Genomic DNA, 19313 nt, shown 5'->3' with positions numbered 1-19313 from the left:
CCTGTGAGGCCATCTGGTCCTGGACTTTTGTTTGTTGGAAGATTTTAAATCACAGTTTCAATTTCATTATTTGTGATAGGTCTGTTCATATTTTCGATTTCTTCCTGGTTCCGTCTTGGAAGGTTATACCTTTCTAAGAATTTGTCCATTTCTTCCAGGTTGTCCATTTTATTGGCATAGAGTTGCTTGTAGTAGTCTCTTAGGATGCTTTGTATTTCTGTGTTGTCTGTTGTAACTTCTCCTTTTTCATTTCTAGTTTTATTGATTTGAGTCCTCTCCCTCTTTTTCTTGATGAATCTGGCTAATGGTTTATCAATTTTGTTTATCTTCTCTAAGAACCAGCTTTTAGTTTTATTGATCTTTGCTATTGTTTTCTTTGTTTGTTTTTCATTTATTTCTGCTCTGATCTTTATGATTTCTCTCCCTCTGCTAACTTTGGGTTTTATTTGTTCTTCCTTCTCTAGTTCCTTTAGGTGTAAGGTTAGATTGTTTGAGATTTTTCTTGTTTCTTGAGGTAGGTTTGTATAGCTATAAACTTCCCTCTTAGAACTGCTTTTGCTGCATCCCATAGGTTTTCAATTGTCGTGTTTTCATTGTCATTTGTCTCTAGGTATTTTTTGATTGCCTCTTTGATTTCTTCAGTGATTTCTTGGTTATTTAGTAACGTATTGTTTAGCCTCCATGTGTTTGCGTTTTTTACGTTTTTTTCCCTGTAATTCATTTCTAATCTTACAGCGTTGTGCTCAGAAAAGATACTTGATATGATTTCAATTTTCTTAAATTTACTGAGGCTTGATTTTTGACCCAAGGTGTGATCTATCCTGGAGAATGTTCCGTGTGCACTTGAGAAGAAAGTGTAATCTGCTGTTTTTTGGATGGAATGTCCTATAAATATCAATTAAATCTCTCTGGTCTATTGTGTCATTTAAAGCTTCTGTTTCCTTATTTATTTTCATTTTGGATGATCTGTCCATTGGTGTAAGTGAGCTGTTAAAGTCCCCCACTATTATTGTGTTACTGTCGATTTCTTCTTTTATAGCTGTTAGCAGTTGCCTTATGTATTGAGGTGCTCCTATGTTGGGTGCATATATATTTATAATTGTTACATCTTCTTCTTGGATTGATCCCTTGATCATTATGTAGTGTCCTTCCTTGTCTCTTATAACATTCTTTATTTTAAAGTCTATTTTATCTGATATGAGTATTGCTACTCCAGCTTTCTTTTGATTTCCATTTGCATGGACTATCTTTTCCATCCCCTCACCTTCAGTCTGTATGTGTCCCTAGGTCTGAAGTGGGTCTCTTGTAGACAGCATATAGATGGGTCTTGTTTTTGTATCCATTCAGCAAGCCTGTGTCTTTTGGTTGGAGCATTTAATCCTTCCAGGTTTAAGGTAATTATCAATATGTATGTTCCTATGACCATTTTCTTAATTGTTTTGCATTTGGTTTTGTAGGTCCTTTTCTTCTCTTGTGTTTCCCACTTAGAGAAGTTCCTTTAGCATTTGTTGTAGAGCTGGTTTGGTGGTGGTGAATTCTCTTAGCTTTTGCTTGTCTGTAAAGCTTTTGATTTCTCCATCGAATTTGAATGAGATCCTTGCTGGGTAGAGTAATATTGGTTGTAGGTTCTTCCCTTCCATCACTTTAAGTATATCATGCCACTCCCTTCTGGCTTGTAGAGTTTCTGCTGAGAAATCAGCTGTTGACCTTATGGGAGTTCCCTTGTATGTTATTTGTCATTTTTCCCTTGCTGCTTTCAATAATTTTTGTTTGTCTTTAATTTTTGCCAGTTTGATTACTATGTGTCTTGGCGTGTTTCTCCTTGGGTTTATCCTGTATGGGACTCTCTGTGCTTCCTTGAGTTGGTGCCTATTTCCTTTCCCACGTTAGGGAAGTTTTCGACTATAATCTCTTCAAATATTTTCTCTGGTCCTTTCTCTCTCTCTTCTCCTTCTGGGACCCCTATAATGCGAATGTTGTTGCGTTTAATGTTGTCCCAGAGGTCTCTTAGGCTGTCTTCATTTCTTTTCATTCTTTTTTCTTTAGTCTGTTCTGCAGCAGTGAATTCCACCATTCTGTCTTCCAGGTCACTTTTATCCATTCTTCTGCCTCAGTTATTCTGCTATTGATTCCTTCTAGTGTAGTTTTCATTTCAGTTATTGTATTGTTCATCTTTGTTTGTTCTTTAATTTTTCTAGATATTTGTTAAACGTTTCTTGCATCTTCTCGATCTTTACCTCCATTGTTTTTTCGAGGTCCTGGATCACTTTCACTATCATTTTCTGAATTCTTTTTCTGGGAGGTTGCCTATCTCCACTTCATTTAGTTGTTTTTCTGGGGTTTTATCTTGTTCCTTCATCTGGTACATAGCCCTCTGCCTTTTCATCTTGTCTATCTTTCTGTGAATGTGGCTTTTGTTCCACAGGCTGCATGATTGTAGTTCTTCTTGCTTCTGCTGTCTGCCCTCTGGTGGATGAGGCTATCTAAGAGGCTTGTGCAAGTTTCCTGATGGGAGGGACTGGTGGTGGATAGAGCTGGCTGTTGCTCTGGTGGGCAGAGCTCAGTAAAACTTTAATCCACTTGTCTGCTGATGGGTGGGGCTGGGTTCCCTCCCTGTTGGTTGTTTGGCCTGAGGCAACCCAACACTGGAGCCTACCTGGGCTCTTTGGTGGGGCTAATGGTGGACTCTGGGAGGGCTCATGCCAAGGAGTACTTCCCAGAACTTCTGCTGCCAGTGTCCTTGTCCTCATGGTGAGACAGAGCCACCCCCCGCCTCTGCAGGAGACCCTCCAACACTAGCAGGTAGGTCTGGTTGAGTCTCCTATAGGGTCACTCCTCCTTCCCCTGAGTCCCGATGCACACACTACTTTGTGTGTGCCCTCCAGGAGTGGAGTCTCTGTTTCCCACAGTCCTGTCGAAGTCCTGCAGTCAAATCCCACTAGGCTTCACAGTCTGATTCTCTAGGAATTCCTCCTCCCGTTGCCAGACCCCCAGGTTGGGAAGCCTGACGTGGGGCTCAGAACCTTCACTCCAGTGGGTGGACTTCCGTGGTATAAGTGTTCTCCAGTCTGTGAGTCACCCACCCAGCAGTTATGGGATTTGGTTTTATTGTGATTGTGCCCCTCCTACCGTCTCACTGTGGCTTCTCCTTTGTCTTTGGATGTGGGGTACCTTTTTTGGTGAGTTCCAGTGTCTTCCTGTCGATGATTGTCCAGCTGCTAGTTGTGATTCTGGTGTTCTTGCAAGAGGGAGTGAGAGCACGTCCTTCTACTCTGCCATCTTGAACCAATCTCTCTACCTCAACCCTTTTTGAAAATATTGGGTTGAAAAAGGTGCCATTAAGGAAAAGAATAGCAATCATGTGTTATATTTTGGTAAGACCTTTTTTATATATTTCCCAGAAACTGAGGAAGTGAATGGCTCTAATGACTGGGTAATAAACTTCTGCAAGTGGTAGTTTTCATGTTTTTTTTTTTGCCTTTGATAGAATTTCAAAAGGATCAATGAAGTTAAAGTTGATATATTGTTAAAAGTAATTTTGGAGACTAGATCCCTTTGTTTTTGTGTGTGTTTGTTTGTTTGTTTGGCTTATATTTCAGGCATGCAAAGAAATAAGTGATGTTGCCAAAAGAAGACTTCTTCAAGTCCCTTCCGTGTATGTATTGAACAAGTTTTCCCAGTGCTTACATCTATAAAAATAAAACATAGACATAGAATTGATGGAATTAATGAACTAAATTGTTAAAAGCCCCATTCATCTTGTAAAGAAATGCATTTCCTGTAAATTGGTGCAGCCACTATGGAGTACAGTACGGAGGTCCCTTAAAACACTAAAAGTAGAGTTACCATATGATCTAGCAATCCCAGTCCTAGGCATATATCCAGAAAAGATGAAAACGCTAATTTGAAAAGATACATGCACCCCGATGTTCGTAGCAGCACTATTTATAATAGCCAAGACTTGGAAGCAACCTAAGTGTCCATCCACAGATTAATGGATAGAGAAGATGTGGTATATATGTACAATGGAATATTACTCAGCCATAAAGAAGAATGAAATAATGCCATCTGGAGCAACGTGGATGGACCTAGAGATTATCATACTAAGTGAAATAAGTCAGATGGAGAAAGACAAATATCATATGATATCACATATAGGGAATTAAAAAAAATGATACAAATGAACTTATTTACAAAATGGAAACAGACTCAGACATAGAAAACAAACTTAGGTTACTAAAGGGGAAAGGTTTGGGGGGAGGGATAAATTAGGAGTTTGGGGTTAACAGATAAAAACAACTATATATAAAATAGATAAACAACAAGGACCTACTGTATAACACAGGGAACTATATTCAATATCTTGTGATAACTTATGGAATAGAATCTGAAAAAGAATATATATAGGGCTTCCCTGGTGGCGCAGTGGTTAAGAATCTGCCTGCCAACGCAAGGGACACGGGTTTGAGCACTGGCCTCGGAAGATCCCACATGCCGCGGAGCAACTAAGCCCGTGCACCACAACTACTGAGCCTGAGCTCTAGAGCCCGCAAGCCACAACTACTCAGCCCACATGCCACAACTACTGAAGCCTGTGTGCCTAGAGCCCATGCTCCGCAACAAGAGAAGCCACGACAATGAGAAGCCTGCACACCGCAACGAAGGGTAGCCCTCACTCACCACAACTAAAGAAAGGTCGTGCACAGCAACGAAGACCCAACACAGCCAAAAATAAATAAATAAATTTTTAAAAAGTATATATATACATATATATATATATATACAGCAAATTGATTCATCATATATATATGAGTCACTTTGCTGTACACCTGAAACTAACACAACATTGTAAATCAGCTATACTTCAATTTTTAAAAATCCATTCCCCGTATATTTTTACTTTTTGTCAACTTATCAAAATTGTGTTATTATTTATGTTGTTTTAATTAATTGTATAAAGCTAGTAATTGTCACCCGGAAGAAATTTTTTAAACACTTAGAGACTTATAGGAAATTAAAAACTAAAAATCAATTTTGTAGTGTAGAAATAAAATGATCCAATCAATGAAAGAAAATCCAAGCATATCATTATATTACTTTAGGATAAACTTCTGTGGGGAAATTAGAAATATGTGCTCTAGAAGAAAAAAGAGCAGTGTGAAATTCCTAGCTGTTGGAGAAGAATTTAAGTTTTTTTAAATGGATGATGATATTTATATTCCATCAAATATATGGTATTTAGTCTGCATTCCATACATTGAAAAGAGTGATGGAACACTTTTATTTTTAAATGACAGTATTTATGAGATGCCATAAATTATATCCTTTGCAATTATTTAGACTTACGATGAAAATTTTTATATGTCAACTTTAAAACATATGAGGGAATATGGTGTTTTTAAAAATGAACTTAGTGATTATGTCAGTGAAAACATGTGAAGACCACTGTAATAATTCCCAAGTAATGCATGATATTTCACAGATGCTCCCAGCTGAAAGACTGTTGTTGATTTCTACTGTGGTCTAATCTCTGCCCTCTTGTTAAACGAAATCCACCAGGACTATTTGGAAAATATTTGCCAAGAAGCACTTAAATTCTGAAGTTTCTAATGAACTGAGGTCACTGCTGCCTTCAGTAGTTTATTTAATAGTCATGACCCTGGGCTTCCCTGGTGGCGCAGTGGTTAAGAATCCGCCTGCCAATGCAGGGGACACGGGTTTGATCCCTGGTCTGGGAAGATCTCACATGCCGTGGAGCAACTAAGCCCGTGTACTACAACTACTGAGCCTGCGCTCTAGACCCCGTGGGCCACAACTACTGAAGCCCATGGGCTTAGAGCCCGGGCTCTGCAACAAGAGAAGCCACGGCAGTGAGAAGCCCGCGCACCGCAACGAAAACCCAACTCAGCCCCCCCAAAAATAAATAAATTAAAAAAAAAAAAGAATACATGATTCACTAAGGTTGGGACAGGGACATTTCCGGAACCCCAATTTGTATTTTATGTCAATTATAGCAAGTACATCTTAGTCCAATAATGTGTCAATTTCAGTGAATACAACAGATTTCCAAAATGAAAAGGCTGAGTCCCAGTTTAAGAAGGCATCTGGCTAGGTGTCCATTAGCTTCTCCCAACAACCCATTAAAATTCCTTAAATGACTTAGGAAAAGATTAAGACTGTTAACAACAGGTGGATAAGGTAAAGGGCATCTGTAAGGAAACTAAAACGCAGAATTTAAAACTACATTAGAAGCAGGAAACAGCTGAATGGTATGGAGGGCAAACTTTAGAAGCTTTCTTAGAAAACGGAGGAAATGAACAAAAGATATGAGAATGAAGAAAGATGAGATCATAGACTCAAAGGGCAGAGAATGGAGATCTGACAGCTACACAGTTGTGTCAAAGAAAATATGAGACTTTAGGGACATAAACTCACAAAGGCAAGAGAAAAAGTACAGGGGGACAATAGCACTAAACTTTTGGAAAAGGGAGAACAAATAAGAGTGGTAAATATTTAGCAGACCAGAGAAGGGTGCATCCAAAGCCACAGTGGAGAAAGCTGAAAACAAACCCAACATATACCACTGACTCGTCAAAAGGCTCAGGAATTTGTTGCAAAAGGTACCTATGAAAGAATTGGTTGAACCTTTCAGAAGCAGTTTGATTCCCTCACCCACACTGAGTGGCCAGGTGACTATCCCCTCCAGCCCTGGCAAAAGACTGGAGGTTTGTCTCTGAAAAGCGTAAACACAGAGCAAGGCTGAGAGCCAGAGTATAGCACCGAAGCTGAGAAGATTAGGGGATTGTTGCACACTGCATGCTGTCTCCCCTAGGTCTCTTCCCTAACTGGGTCCTCCAACACCGGTGACCAGGTCTTTGCCCTCCAGGCAGGATATTAGTATCTTCTCTGGGAAAATCTGACCAGCCTAGTTCTGAAGAAATGGACTTTAGAAATTCACCTGCCCTTTGGCTTATAGTCAACAAATCCTATCTAAGCACTCAGTTTCCAATCAGCTTTTCAAATTCTCAGTCTTAAATGTGAATACACAACCAAGGATTATCAAATGTTAAGGAATGCCTTGAATATTAAATAAAGAGACCAAGTCAACCAAATTCAGTAAAAGGCAACTTTTTTTTTGATGTGGACCATTTTTTTTTAAAGTGTTTATTGAATTTGTTACAATATTGCTTCTGTTTCATGTTTTGGTTTCTTGGTTACAAGACAGGTGGGATCCTAGCTCCCCGACCAGGGATTGAACCTGCACTCCCTGCACTGGAAGGCAAAGTCTTAACCGTTGGACCGCCAGGGAAGTCCCATAAAAGACAATTTGAAGGAAGCAGACTATGTAAGGAAAAGAAAACTTAAAAAAAACCATTAATCCACGAGGAGATATTATGTTCATGAAATAAGAACAAGATCATATAAAAATATAAAGAACAAAAAAAAGCTCTTAATATTAAAAATGTGATAAATAAATATCTCAAATATTTAGTGGCAGAGTTGGAAGATAGACGTGAGAAAATACTCCAGAAAGTAAACTCAAACCAAAAATACAAAAAAAGAAAAGAAAAAAGAAAAAAAAATTAACACAAAGAGATGGAAAATAGAAGAGAAAATTTAGGAGGAGAAAACAGAGGGTTAATGTTACCAATGAAGTAATTTAAGAAAATTTTCCAGAACTGAACGATATGTATTTCCAGAATAATACTAAGGACAAATATAATATCTTGTAAGGAGAGAGACAGAGAGAGTGAGAGAGAGACTGATTCACATACAAAGAATCAGTTACCAGAATGGGTTTATACTGCCCAAGTACAAACCTGAAAGCTAGAGGAAGAGCAATACCTTAAAAATTATGGAAACAAATTATTTCTGTCTTAGAATTTCATACTAGTCAAATAATCAGTCAACTATCAGAGTAGAATAAAAGCAAGTCAGACATGGTAACTGTCCAAAAATTTACCTCTGTGCAGTGTTCTAGACAAGGTACTGGAGGTATGCTCCATAAAAATGAGAGGATAAACCAGGAAGAAGACATGGGATACAGAAAAGAAAGGCTCAAATATTGGAGGAAGGAAAAGGGAATTCCTAAGATGATGGTGAAGGGAGATCACAGGATGTTAACTGCACCTCAGGCCCAGAAGGAAACTAGGCCAAATTGAAGCAGGTCAGAAGGCTCCTAGAAAGGAAGATGAAATTGATCGAATACCTAATGTGAATAAACATCTTGACAGCTGGTTAAGAGTTTATAGTTGAATTAGTAAAAAGGAAAAGCTAAGGAAATGAAAAAAGAGGACAATTATTAACTCCAGGAAAAAAAAAAGTTATGTGAGAAAAGAAATAATCATACCACATAGCTCATCGGTGAATAGTGTTTACTTATTAATAATAATGTAAACACTGACTATTAATCTAACCAAAATTATGATATAGTTATACTGGAAGATGGACATGGGAAGGGTAATTAAACTTGGAGGATGTTGGAGAAAAAAGAAAGCAAAGTTCTTTCCGTACCATAGTGGAAAATCAATAGATTAGGACAAAAAGTAAAAAAATCTAGAAGTAGGGGCTTCCCTGGTGGCACAGTGGTTGATAATCTGCCTGCTAATGCAGGGGACATGGGTTCGAGCCCTGGTCTGGGAAGATCCCACATGCCACGGAGCAACTAGGCCCGTGAGCCACAATTACTGAGCCTGTGCATCTGGAGCCTGTACTCCGCAACAAGAGAGGCCGCGACAGTGAGAGGCCCGCGCACCGCGATGAAGAGTGGCCCCCGCTTGCCGCAACTAGAGAAAGCCCTGGCACAGAAACGAAGACCCAACACAGCCATAAATAAATAAATAAATAAATAAACCCAAAAGTTTAAAAAAAAAAATCTAGAAGTAGCAATAAAGACATATTGTTTACATACAAAGAATTAATAAACAAAATAATCAGCCAAGAGAGGTGAAAATAATTAATTCCTGGAAGGGAGAAATAGAGTAGGGGGTAGGAGACTGCTGTTTTTCACAACAAACTAGAGGGAACTTGTTGACTCTTTAAACTCTGTCATATATAACTTTGATATAAATGAAAACTTAAAAAGAAAATTAAAGCAAATAATCAAAAATTAAATGTTAACATATAATAGAAGACAACTTTCATTGTCTTCTATTATATGAGGTAAAGAAACACCCAAATCTGCAGGCATAATTAAAATTAACTATTACTTCTGTGCAGTGTTCTAGAGAAGGTACTAGAGGTATGTGAGTTTTGAATTTTAAGGATAAAGAATCCTACACTAAAATTTACTGCAAAGGAACAAAAACAGGGATGGTATTAGACTTTTCCTCAACAATACAAATTAGAGGACAATGGAGAAATTTCCAAAGATTTGAGGGGAAAACCTGTGTCCAGCAGCTACATGTAAAAGAATGAAATTAGAACACTTCCTAACACCATACACAAAAATAAACTCAAAATGGATTAAAGACCTAAATAAGGCCAGACACTACAAAATTCTTAGAGGAAAACTTAGGCAGAACACTCTATGACATAAATCACAGCAAGATCCTTTTTGACCCACCTCCTAGAGAAATGGAAATAAAAACAAAAATAAACAAATGGGACCTAATGAAACTTAAAAGCTTTTGCAGAGCAAAGGAAAACATAAACAAGACGAAAAGACAACCCTCAGAATGGGATAAAATATTTGTAAACGAAGCAACTGACAAAGGATTAATCTCCAAAATATACAAGCAGCTCACACGGCTCAATATCAAGAAAACGAACAACCCAATCCAAAAATGGGCAGAAGACCTAAACAGACATTTCTCCAAAGAAGATATACAGATTGCCAACAAACACATGAAAGGATGCTCAACATCACTAATCATTAGAGAAATGCAAATCAAAACTACAATGAGGGGGCTTCCCTGGTGGCGCAGTGGTTGAGAATCTGCCTGCCAATGCAGGGGATAAGGGTTCGGGCCCTGGTCTGTGGGGATCCCACATGCCGCAGAGTGACTGGGCCCGTGGGCCACAACTACTGAGCCTGCGCGTCTGGAGCCTGTGCTCCGCAACAAGAGAGGCCGCGACGGTGTGAGGCCCGCGCACCATGATGAGGAGTGGCCCCCGCTCGCCGCGACTAGAGAAGGCCCTCGCACAGAAACGAAGACCCAACACAGCCAAAAATAAAAATAAATAAATAAATTAAAAAAAAAAAAACTACAATGAGGTATTACCTCACACTGGTCAGAATGGCCATCGTCAAAAAATCTACAAACAATAAATGCTGGAGAGGGTGTGGAGAAAAGGGAACCCTCTTGCACTGTTGGTGGGAATGTAAATTGATACAGCCACTATGGAGAACAGTATGGAGGTTCCTTAAAAAACTAAAAATAGAACTACCATACGACCCAGCAATCCCACTACTGGGCATACACCCTGAGAAAACCATAATTCAAAAAGAGTCATGTACCACAATGTTCATTGCAGCTCTATTTACAATAGCCAGGACATGGAAGCAACCTAAGTGTCCATCGACAGATGAAATGGATAAAGAAGATGTGGCACATATATACAATGGAATATTACTCAGCCATAAAAAGAAACGAAATTGAGTTATTTGTAGTGAGGTGGATGGACCTAGAGATTGCCATACAGAGTGAAGTAAGTCAGAAAGAGAAAAACAAATACTGTATGCTAACACATATATATGGAATCTTAAAAAAAAAAAAAGTTCTGATGAACCTAGGGGCAGGACAGGAATAAAGATACAGACATAGAGAATGGACTTGAGGACACGGGGAGGGGGAAGGGTAAGCTGGGATGAAGTGAGAGAGTAGCATTGACATATATACACTACCAAATAAAATAAATAGTAAAATAGGTAGCTAGTGGGAAGCAGCTGCATAGCACAGGGAGATCAGCTCGGTGCTTTGTTTCCACCTAGAGGGGTGGGATAGGGAGGGTGGGAGGGAGATGCAAGAGGGAGAGGATATGGAGATATATGTATATGTATAGCTGATTCACTTTGTTATGCAGCAGAAACTAACACAACATTGTAAAGCAATTATACTCCAATAAAGATGTTAAAAAAAAATTGTGTCCAGGAATTCCATAGGAAACCAGGCTATCTTCTCTATCATTTTTAAAAACAACAGAAGACATTCACAGATAATCTTTAAAAGCATATCAGTCTCATATCTCTATCTGAGAGATGACTCAAAAAAACTCTCAAAGATGTTATAAAAGAACTCTCTGGTGGTATTAAAATAAGGTGAACAAAGAATTTCATCAATGTATTTTTATAATTGTGGTTTCAAAACAATTCAACTGTGAAAAATTATTGAAAGACGAAACAATAATTTCATAATAGTAGCAACTAACATAAAGTGTTAGTCTCTGGTCTAAATGCTTTACACAAATTACCTCATTTAACCCTCAGAACAGCCCGATGATGGTAGATACCATAATTATGTCTATTTTACAGATGAAGAAACTGAAGCACAGGGGAGTTTGGTAATTTGCCTAAAGTCACATAACTAGTGTACTTGCTATTTAACTATTGTCTCTATGCTGTGACCTTGAGATTGGAACTCTGCTAATCATATTTCCTAGACTTCCTTGCGAACTGGCTCCCTGTGTCTGCTAATAAGAGGCACTGGAAGAAAACTGTAGGGAGAGAGTAGGAAAGAAGGCTTGTGCTTTCTGTTTTCTAGTACTATCAGTATTGTTCTACCATCAGCAGCAGACAGTGGGCTCTAGCTCCCAACTTCTTTGCACACTCCTAGCATGAATCTTGCTTTGCCCCTCAGAGGAATCTTCAGCAGGGGAGGTTCAGGGAACCCTCTCCTCCTCTGAAATCCAAGCACCAGCTGCAGAGAGCGTCCCCTTAAAGATCTGAGCACCAAACCTGCAGGGCCTCTCCTCTGAGTTCCTAGGTTCTAGAAACTTGATTTCTTCCTTTTGTTCTCACAGTCCTAAAGGTTGAAGCTTCTTCCTGCAGTTACTAACCTCTGGTTACCTTAGCTTCTTGTGTTTTCCTTTTAGTCTTCCAACACCTGTGTAACCAATTCCCTGTATTTAATATCTTCTGTTTGAAATACTTAGTGTGTTTCTGTTTTTCTAATTGGACCTTGACTTATACAGTTAGTAAATGACAGGGCTGGGATTCAGATCCAGTAGCCTGACTCCAGAGCTCATACTCTTAATTGCTATTCATATTATTCTAAGCGCTTAAAGACAAAACAAAAATAAGACAAAAAAATAAACATGACTTTAAATAACCCTTGGGACAAAGATGGACCAAAAATTGTAAAATGTAATTGGAGTATTTAGATCTTAAATAATGATTAGAGAAAAATTAAAACTCCTGTGACACACAAAAGCTATATTTATTGAGAGTGAAGCTCTTAGCTTTAAATGGTTTTATTCTTAAACAAGAAAGAAAAAAGCAAATACACCAAATATTTGTCTAAATAATTAGAAACATAATAAACCAAGGTAGGGAATTCCCTGCCTGGCAGTCCAGTGGTTAAGACTCAGTGCTTTTACTGCCATGGGCCTCGGTTTGATCCCTGGTTGGGGAACTAAGATCCCACAAGCCACGTGGTGCAGAAAATAAAATAAAATAAAATAAAATAAACCAAAGTAAAGCCAAAGGAAAAACAAAATACAAACAAAAGTAGGAAATATGCAAGTCTCATGCCTACTTTTGCTTATCATTTTACCATTTTTTAAAATCCTCAGTGCCTGGCAGACCTCAGAGCTCCTTGCACATAGTGGAAAAAGTCAGTTTTAATGCAATATTTTCTCTATCAACTAAAACTATTCACACACACATCCATAGGTAATATACATGCATACTGAAAATGACAGGGAGGATATCCATCTAACTGTCATAGGATTTACTTATGAGTAATGAGATCAATTATTTTTATTCTTCTTCCTTCTGCTTTTCTTCTTCCTGCTTTTCTGTATTTCCAAATTTTACAAAATGATTATGCATATCATAACTAGAAAAAAAGTTTTTAAAATAACCTTTCATCAAAAAATTTTAAAGTCCTTTGTTATAAAGCAGAATTATACGCCAATAAAGATGTTTAAAAAAATTTTTTTAAAGGCCTAAGATCAAACTGGGGAAAAGTGTTTTCCATTTATGTGACAGGGGTTTTAATTAATGTCATTAATATATAAAGACCTGCACATCTAATCTAAAGTAGTCACTCAGACAATTTCTATACACCACTCTAGTCTAATTATATTATGGTATTTACCATTATCCAACATTTTTCTTGACTTGTTTGCTCATTTATTGTGTTTTCCTTACCCTGACCCTAACGTAGGCTCTCTTACAAGGAGAAACCTTGTTTATCTTGTTCCACATCAAATTGCCTATTCCTAGAACAGTGCCTAGTACTTGGGAGGAGCTCAGTATATACCGACTGAATAAATAAAAGAGTACTTTCAATCAATTCTTAAAAATGAATGCTCCAACAGAAAAGTTGTATAACAATGTGATTTTAAAATGAAGAAATATACATATCCAATAAGTTTTAGACTATAAACTCTGTAAGGAAAGGAATATGTCTACCTATTTATCATTATATTTCCAGTTCCTAGCAGTTTTTTTTTTAAAATTAATTAATTAATTAATTTTTATTTTTGGCTGTGTTGGGTCTTTGTTTCTGTGCGAGGGCTTTCTCTAGTTGCGGCGAGCGGGGGCCACTCTTCATCGCGGTGCGCGGGCCTCTCACTATCGTGGCCTCTCTTGTTGCGGAGCACAGGCTCCAGACGTGCAGGCTCAGTAGTTGTGGCTCACGGGCCTAGTTGCTCTGTGGCATGTGGGATCTTCCCAGACCAGGGCTCGAACCCGTGTCCCCTGCATTAGCAGGCAGATTCTCAACCACTGTGCCACCAGGGAAGCCCCCTAGCACAGTTTTGACATGAAATAGATACTTAATAAAACAATCAATGAATAAATGAATGAACATAATGTTAAAGAAAAAAATTTCATGACACTTGTCAAAGACAGTAAAAACTTTATTCAGGAGGGACGATTGCAACGAGGATTTGGTGGTAGGGAAGAGAGACCAAGCTCAAATCCAAATCCAATCAGGATAAGTAGAGATCTATAGGCAAAGAGCAGGGTGGATGGAAAATTACTAAGAGGAAACATCAAGGCTAGGGGGATTCTTGCTGGTCAGACTCAACAGGATTCTTGCCTTAAGGCAGCCCAAGGTGATAAGATATTGAGAGTGAAGGATAAGGAATTTGACCAGATTTCCAGAGTGATCATCTATCAAGGGTGAGGGATTTTCACTAAACTGGCCCAGCAGAATTCTTGCTAAAACTGGACTAACTGGGCCAAGGACCGAGCCCAAGGTCAAAGTCTAGTCAAAAAGAGGACTCAGAGGACCTGATTCAAGTTTGGTCAAGGAGAGTCTTTCTCAGTGAAAGTCTTTGAAAAATGTTCACTAACTTAAACAATGACAATTAAAGCGATGAGCACCATCTCTACTTATCAAAATGTAATAGACGGGACTTCCCTGGTGGTGCAGTGGTTAAGAATCCACCTGCCAATGCAGAAGACACGGGTTTGAGCCCTGGTCCGGGAAGATCCCACATGCTGCAGAGCAACTAAGCCCTGTGCGCCACAACTACTGAGTCTGTGCTCTAGAGCCCACGAGCCACAACTACTGAAGCCCATGTGCCTAGAAGCTTGTGCTCCACAACAGGAGAAGCCACCGCAATGAGAAGCCCGCGCACCACAAGGAAGAGTAGCCCCCTGCTCGCCACAACTAGAGAAAGCCTGCACGCAGCAACGAAGACCCAATGCAGCCCAAAATAAATAAATTAATTAATTTTAAAAAATGTAATAGATGTCTCTCTTTTTTTTTTTTTTCTTTATTTTTAAAGACAAGGTCACCGGTAGAGAGTGACTGGGGGCTATTTTATTGTATTTTATTTATTTATTTATTTTGGCCATGCTGTGTGGCATGAGGGATCTTAGCTCCCTGACCAGGGATTGAACCCATGCTCCCTGCATTGGGAGTGCAGAGTCTTAACCATTGAACCACCAGGGAAGTCCTAGATTTCTCTTTAAACTGTACAAACTCAGTGTTCACAAGGGTACGGAAATACTTAGGATTTAACATTTTCTTTTAAGACCAAAAACTTCTTGAGTTGCAAGGAGTATATCTATTTTGTTCATTGAAATAAACTTTCAAAGGCGTAGCCCATGGTGGGCGCTTTAACATTTGTTAACTGAATCACTGAGTGGGGAGCAAATCAGTATTAACTTTCCTAGAGGGTACTTTGGCTCTATAGCTGTAAAAACATTCATATCTTTTGACCCAGTTATTCCATTTAAAAAAAATCATAGCCTTAGGAAAAAAGTCAAAGAAGCACAAATAAGGATATTCATTCTAATCATATACAGTAAGTTCCCTGCAAACCTTCAAGGTTCACAAACCTTCAAGTTGTGAACTTTCAAAGATGCAAACATGCAGTCCATCAACATCAGGCGTGAGTGAAACTGCAGCTTGCCCTCTATCTCCTATTGCTGACGAGCCTTCAGCTCTACCATCTCCCACCTCCTCTCCCTCCTCCAGTCAGTAACTCTTCTTGAGGTCAGGTTGTGATTCTGGTTCTGCCCTCTGCAGGCTGTGTGTAGCAACAGTTGACATACTTTAACCACACTCAGCCTGTTTCCACATTGATAAAACAAAAGTAACACACACCTCATAAGTGTATTGTGAAGGCTGAATGATATGATTAAATATCCAATGCAGTGCAGGCCTTCGTTAAGGTCCTTAAATAATGTTGGTCCCCTTCCCTTTGATTTCCTCTAAGGATGAACCACACATTTGCCATAACTGGGTTTACTGTGACATGGTTTAGTCACATCACAGGTCAAATCATTTCCTCCAAACCTAACAAACCATGCACATCCCTCTGCTACTAACAAAATCTTCATTGTTCATTTATAAAATTGGGGATAATAGTATAATAGTGTCTACTTTGCACAGGTACATCCATGAGGGTTAAACAAGATACTATGTTAAGTGCCTAAATCAGTAATTGGCATGTGGAAGATGTACAGTAACTTTCCTTTCCCTTTCCCTTTAATTGGATATTTCTCCATAGTATCTCCTTGACCAAGTTCAAAATGGCCTAGAATGACTCAAAACAACTTTTCCACCCTAATCAGATTGTTTTCTGTGTCACATTTAATTTGAAGTCAATTATTTGGTTTATTTAAATACTGGTAAGGACAGACTATATAAACTATTGCACTGGATGTTCAAGGAGATAAGTAGGAGATTGTGACCTGATTCTGAGTAGTTGGTTGAGGTGACAATATACTTGAAAAGCTGCAAGGCCAGGTAGGACAAATCATACAGAAATAAGCATGGTAGGAGTTTTGAGATTACAGTGGTTGATCTGATTATTTTACACTAAGATCTAGAGAATTACCGAGTTGTAAGAGAGCTATGGCTTTATGGCTGAGAAAATAGGTCCAGAGAGCTAAGTGGTCTAGGGGCACAGCTATGGAGTGGCAGGGGTTTCCTGTCTCCTGGTCTTGTGCTGCTTATAGATATGTTTCTTACTTTAAGTAGGCAGTTTGGTGTAGCTAGTTAAGCACTGGGTTCTGAAGCTAAAATGCTTGGATTTGAGTCCTGGTTTTTCCAGTTACTATCTGTGTGACTTCGGGCAAGTCACTTATCTCTATGCTTCAGTTCCTCCATCTATAAAGTGAAAACAATAATAGTACCTTATTTCATAGTGTTGTTGTGAGGATTCACTAACTTAATATATGTAAAGCATTAAAAACTGTAGTTTTGACATTATAACTGCCATTAGTCTCTAAGAGAATGGAAGACAAGAAGTCCAGTCTTCTGTTTTTTCCATCTTTTTCTTCTTCTTTTTAAAACTTCCTCCCTCAGATTCTGATCAAAGCATCCAAATGAGTGCTCAATAAATACATGTTAGCTACCTTAATCTTATAGGATAAAAACACATTTTTGTATCTCAGAAGTAAGACTTGGGATTTGCATAAGTCAGGCCTAGTCTAGTTAACAGGAAAGTCTAGAAAAGTAAAAATTGAGATAGCAACAGATTCTAGGATCCAACAGGGTTTCTTTAAAAAAGCCAGGCAAGGGACTTCCCTGGTGGCGCAGTGGTTAAGAATCCACCTGCCAGTGCAGGAGACACGGGTTCGATCCCTGGTCCGGGAAGATCCCACATGCCAAGACGCAACTAAACCCATCTGCCCCAACTACCTAGCCTGCGCTCTAGAGCCTGTGCGCTGCAACTACTGAGCCCCCGTGCTGCAACTACTGAAGCCCACGCGCCTAGAGCCCGTGCTCTGCAACAAGAGAAGCCACCGCAATGAGAAGCCCGCACACCGCAGCGAAGAGTAGCCCCCGCTCTCCACAACTAGAGAAAGCCCACGCGCAGCAACGAAGACCCAATGCAGCCAAAAAAATAAAAGAAATTAAAAAAAGGAAAATAAAAAAGCCAGGTAAGATCAATAGATGCAGAGAAAGATGGAGGTCAATGAATCTAATTTCAAATATGCTTTCCCATCTATCTTAAGATCTATTCCAAACTTCCTTGGAGAAAATCTAGACTTTTAAGGAAAGTGCAGAGAACATGCCTCCCGTGGGCTTGCTTTAAGGGAATGTTTCAGCAGGTGCTGCATTCCGCCCTGGAGGTGGCTGCATGGATTTGTGAATTGAGGTGACAACATTGACTCCCCGCTGAAGAAAAGATGCTGTCTCTACATAGGAACTTTAACTGATAGTTTAACTACAATGATACTACTTGAAACATGAGGAAGAAAGAGAAAGAGGAGGAGGAGAAAAGGGAGAAGGAAAAGAGGGAGGAGAAAAAAGAGAAGGAGGAGGAAGAAGAGGAAGAAGCAGCAGAAACCGCTGTCAAGCCAGTCACAACTCAGTTCAATAGTCATTTTAGAAAAAGCAAGAACCATCCCCCTGACCCCCCTCCGCCCTGGAGCACCTTTCTCTACGCTCCTCAAATGCCTGCTGAAAAAATTCTGGGACTAATTTACAAGCCAAGAAGCCTGTCGCAGAATCAGGGAGAGCAGGTGGAGGTGAGAAATAACTATATTGAGGGACTTGAAAAATCATGGATTTGGGGAGGGGGGACGGGCAGGGATTTGTCACTACCTTCAGCATCATCTATCAGGAAATCTAGGGATGGAAGAAGGTTCCAAGACGGGTCCCAAATCTTCTGCATTTTGCAGATGCAAATCACATCGTCCACCTCCACTCTCGGCACTCGGGCGGTATCAGGATAAAATAAGCATCAAAAGGGGTACCTTGAAGTGAAAACAAATAGCAGAAGGTCAGCCTGGAGTTCTTGTGTGGGAGGGGCTTAACAAAGGTCAGCACAGCCACAGCATCAGAAAAGGTGGAAGAATTAAGGGTCACCGACAGACGAGCCCCAAAGTTTGGGGTTTGGGTCTCCTGGTACCCTACGATTTGCCCCGCACACACACCCTTTAAGTTTCTCAGTTTGAGTCTCGCCTGTAGACTTCCTGAAAAGACACGGTCTTATTAAGCGTTCTCACAGCGCCTAGCTTAGAGCTGACCCGTGAGCCGGTTCTCAATAACATCTGGGAGCAAAAGCGGCTTTTGAAGTTGGAGGAGGAAGGGCTCTGGGTTTATTTATGTTAAGGTTGGCTTTCGGGTGTGGCCTGGCACCAACTGCCGGCAAAAATTTCCCGATCACCTCCCGTCTTCCACCTCTGCCCAGGTGACGTCGGTAAGCCCCGCAGGACCAGCTAGGGGCTAAGCGGCTAAGCCGCGGCCTTCAGATGTCAGTCTCGATCCGTTCGGAAACCACAATCCCCAGAGTCCCTTGTGCAGGGAGGTCAAGTCGCAAATAAGATGGCTCCAGAAGGGTGGGACATGCAGCAGGGTGGAAACCCTGGTCCCTGGCAGTTTCTTTACCGGATGTGTTTAAATAACTGAATCCCCACAAATGCACCACTCCACTAACCACCTTCGTGGCCGAGGAGGCCACCGCAGCCGCCTCTCTCGGTCGTCCAGGGGCATCCTGGGAGTTGCAGTCCAGCCGCTGGGCTGCGCCGAACAACCTTTCCCATAGTGCCCTACGGGTCGGACAATTTCAACATTCTTTTCCAAAACTCTCTCCGCACTGAGATCCCCTTTCCCCGGTCCCCTTCTCTCCGACAACTCCTTCCCGTCTGTGGCGACAGAGCGGCGGCCGCCGGTGGCCTGGGCCCCTGGCCGGGTCGCCCAGAGAGGCACTTCCGGCGGCGGTTCACTTCCTGGTTGGGT

General features: G+C 40.1%; 1 long non-coding RNA gene across 3 annotated transcripts in view; it reads right to left on the bottom strand.

Annotated features, from left to right (window-relative positions):
* The window catches only part of LOC137778158 (uncharacterized), a 32059-nt gene extending 12765 nt beyond the window's left edge, over window positions 1–19294 (bottom strand). Inside the window, exons 1-2 of one of the 3 annotated variants that reach the window (XR_011076754.1) lie at window positions 19012–19294; window positions 18177–18328 (exon numbers count right to left, since the gene is read on the bottom strand). This is a non-coding gene — a long non-coding RNA (uncharacterized lncRNA). Of the gene's footprint in view, window positions 1–18176; window positions 18329–18508; window positions 18950–19011 lie in introns of those variants that run through there. The other 2 variants (XR_011076753.1, XR_011076755.1) reach the window with 2 other exon arrangements.
* Between the last annotated feature and the right edge of the window lie 19 nt (window positions 19295–19313).

This window comes from Eschrichtius robustus, chromosome 15 (assembly GCF_028021215.1).
Source record: "Eschrichtius robustus isolate mEscRob2 chromosome 15, mEscRob2.pri, whole genome shotgun sequence".
NCBI lineage: Eukaryota > Metazoa > Chordata > Mammalia > Artiodactyla > Eschrichtiidae > Eschrichtius > Eschrichtius robustus.
Note: the sequence above shows the minus strand (reverse complement) of the source record. Positions and strands in the feature narration are given on the sequence as shown.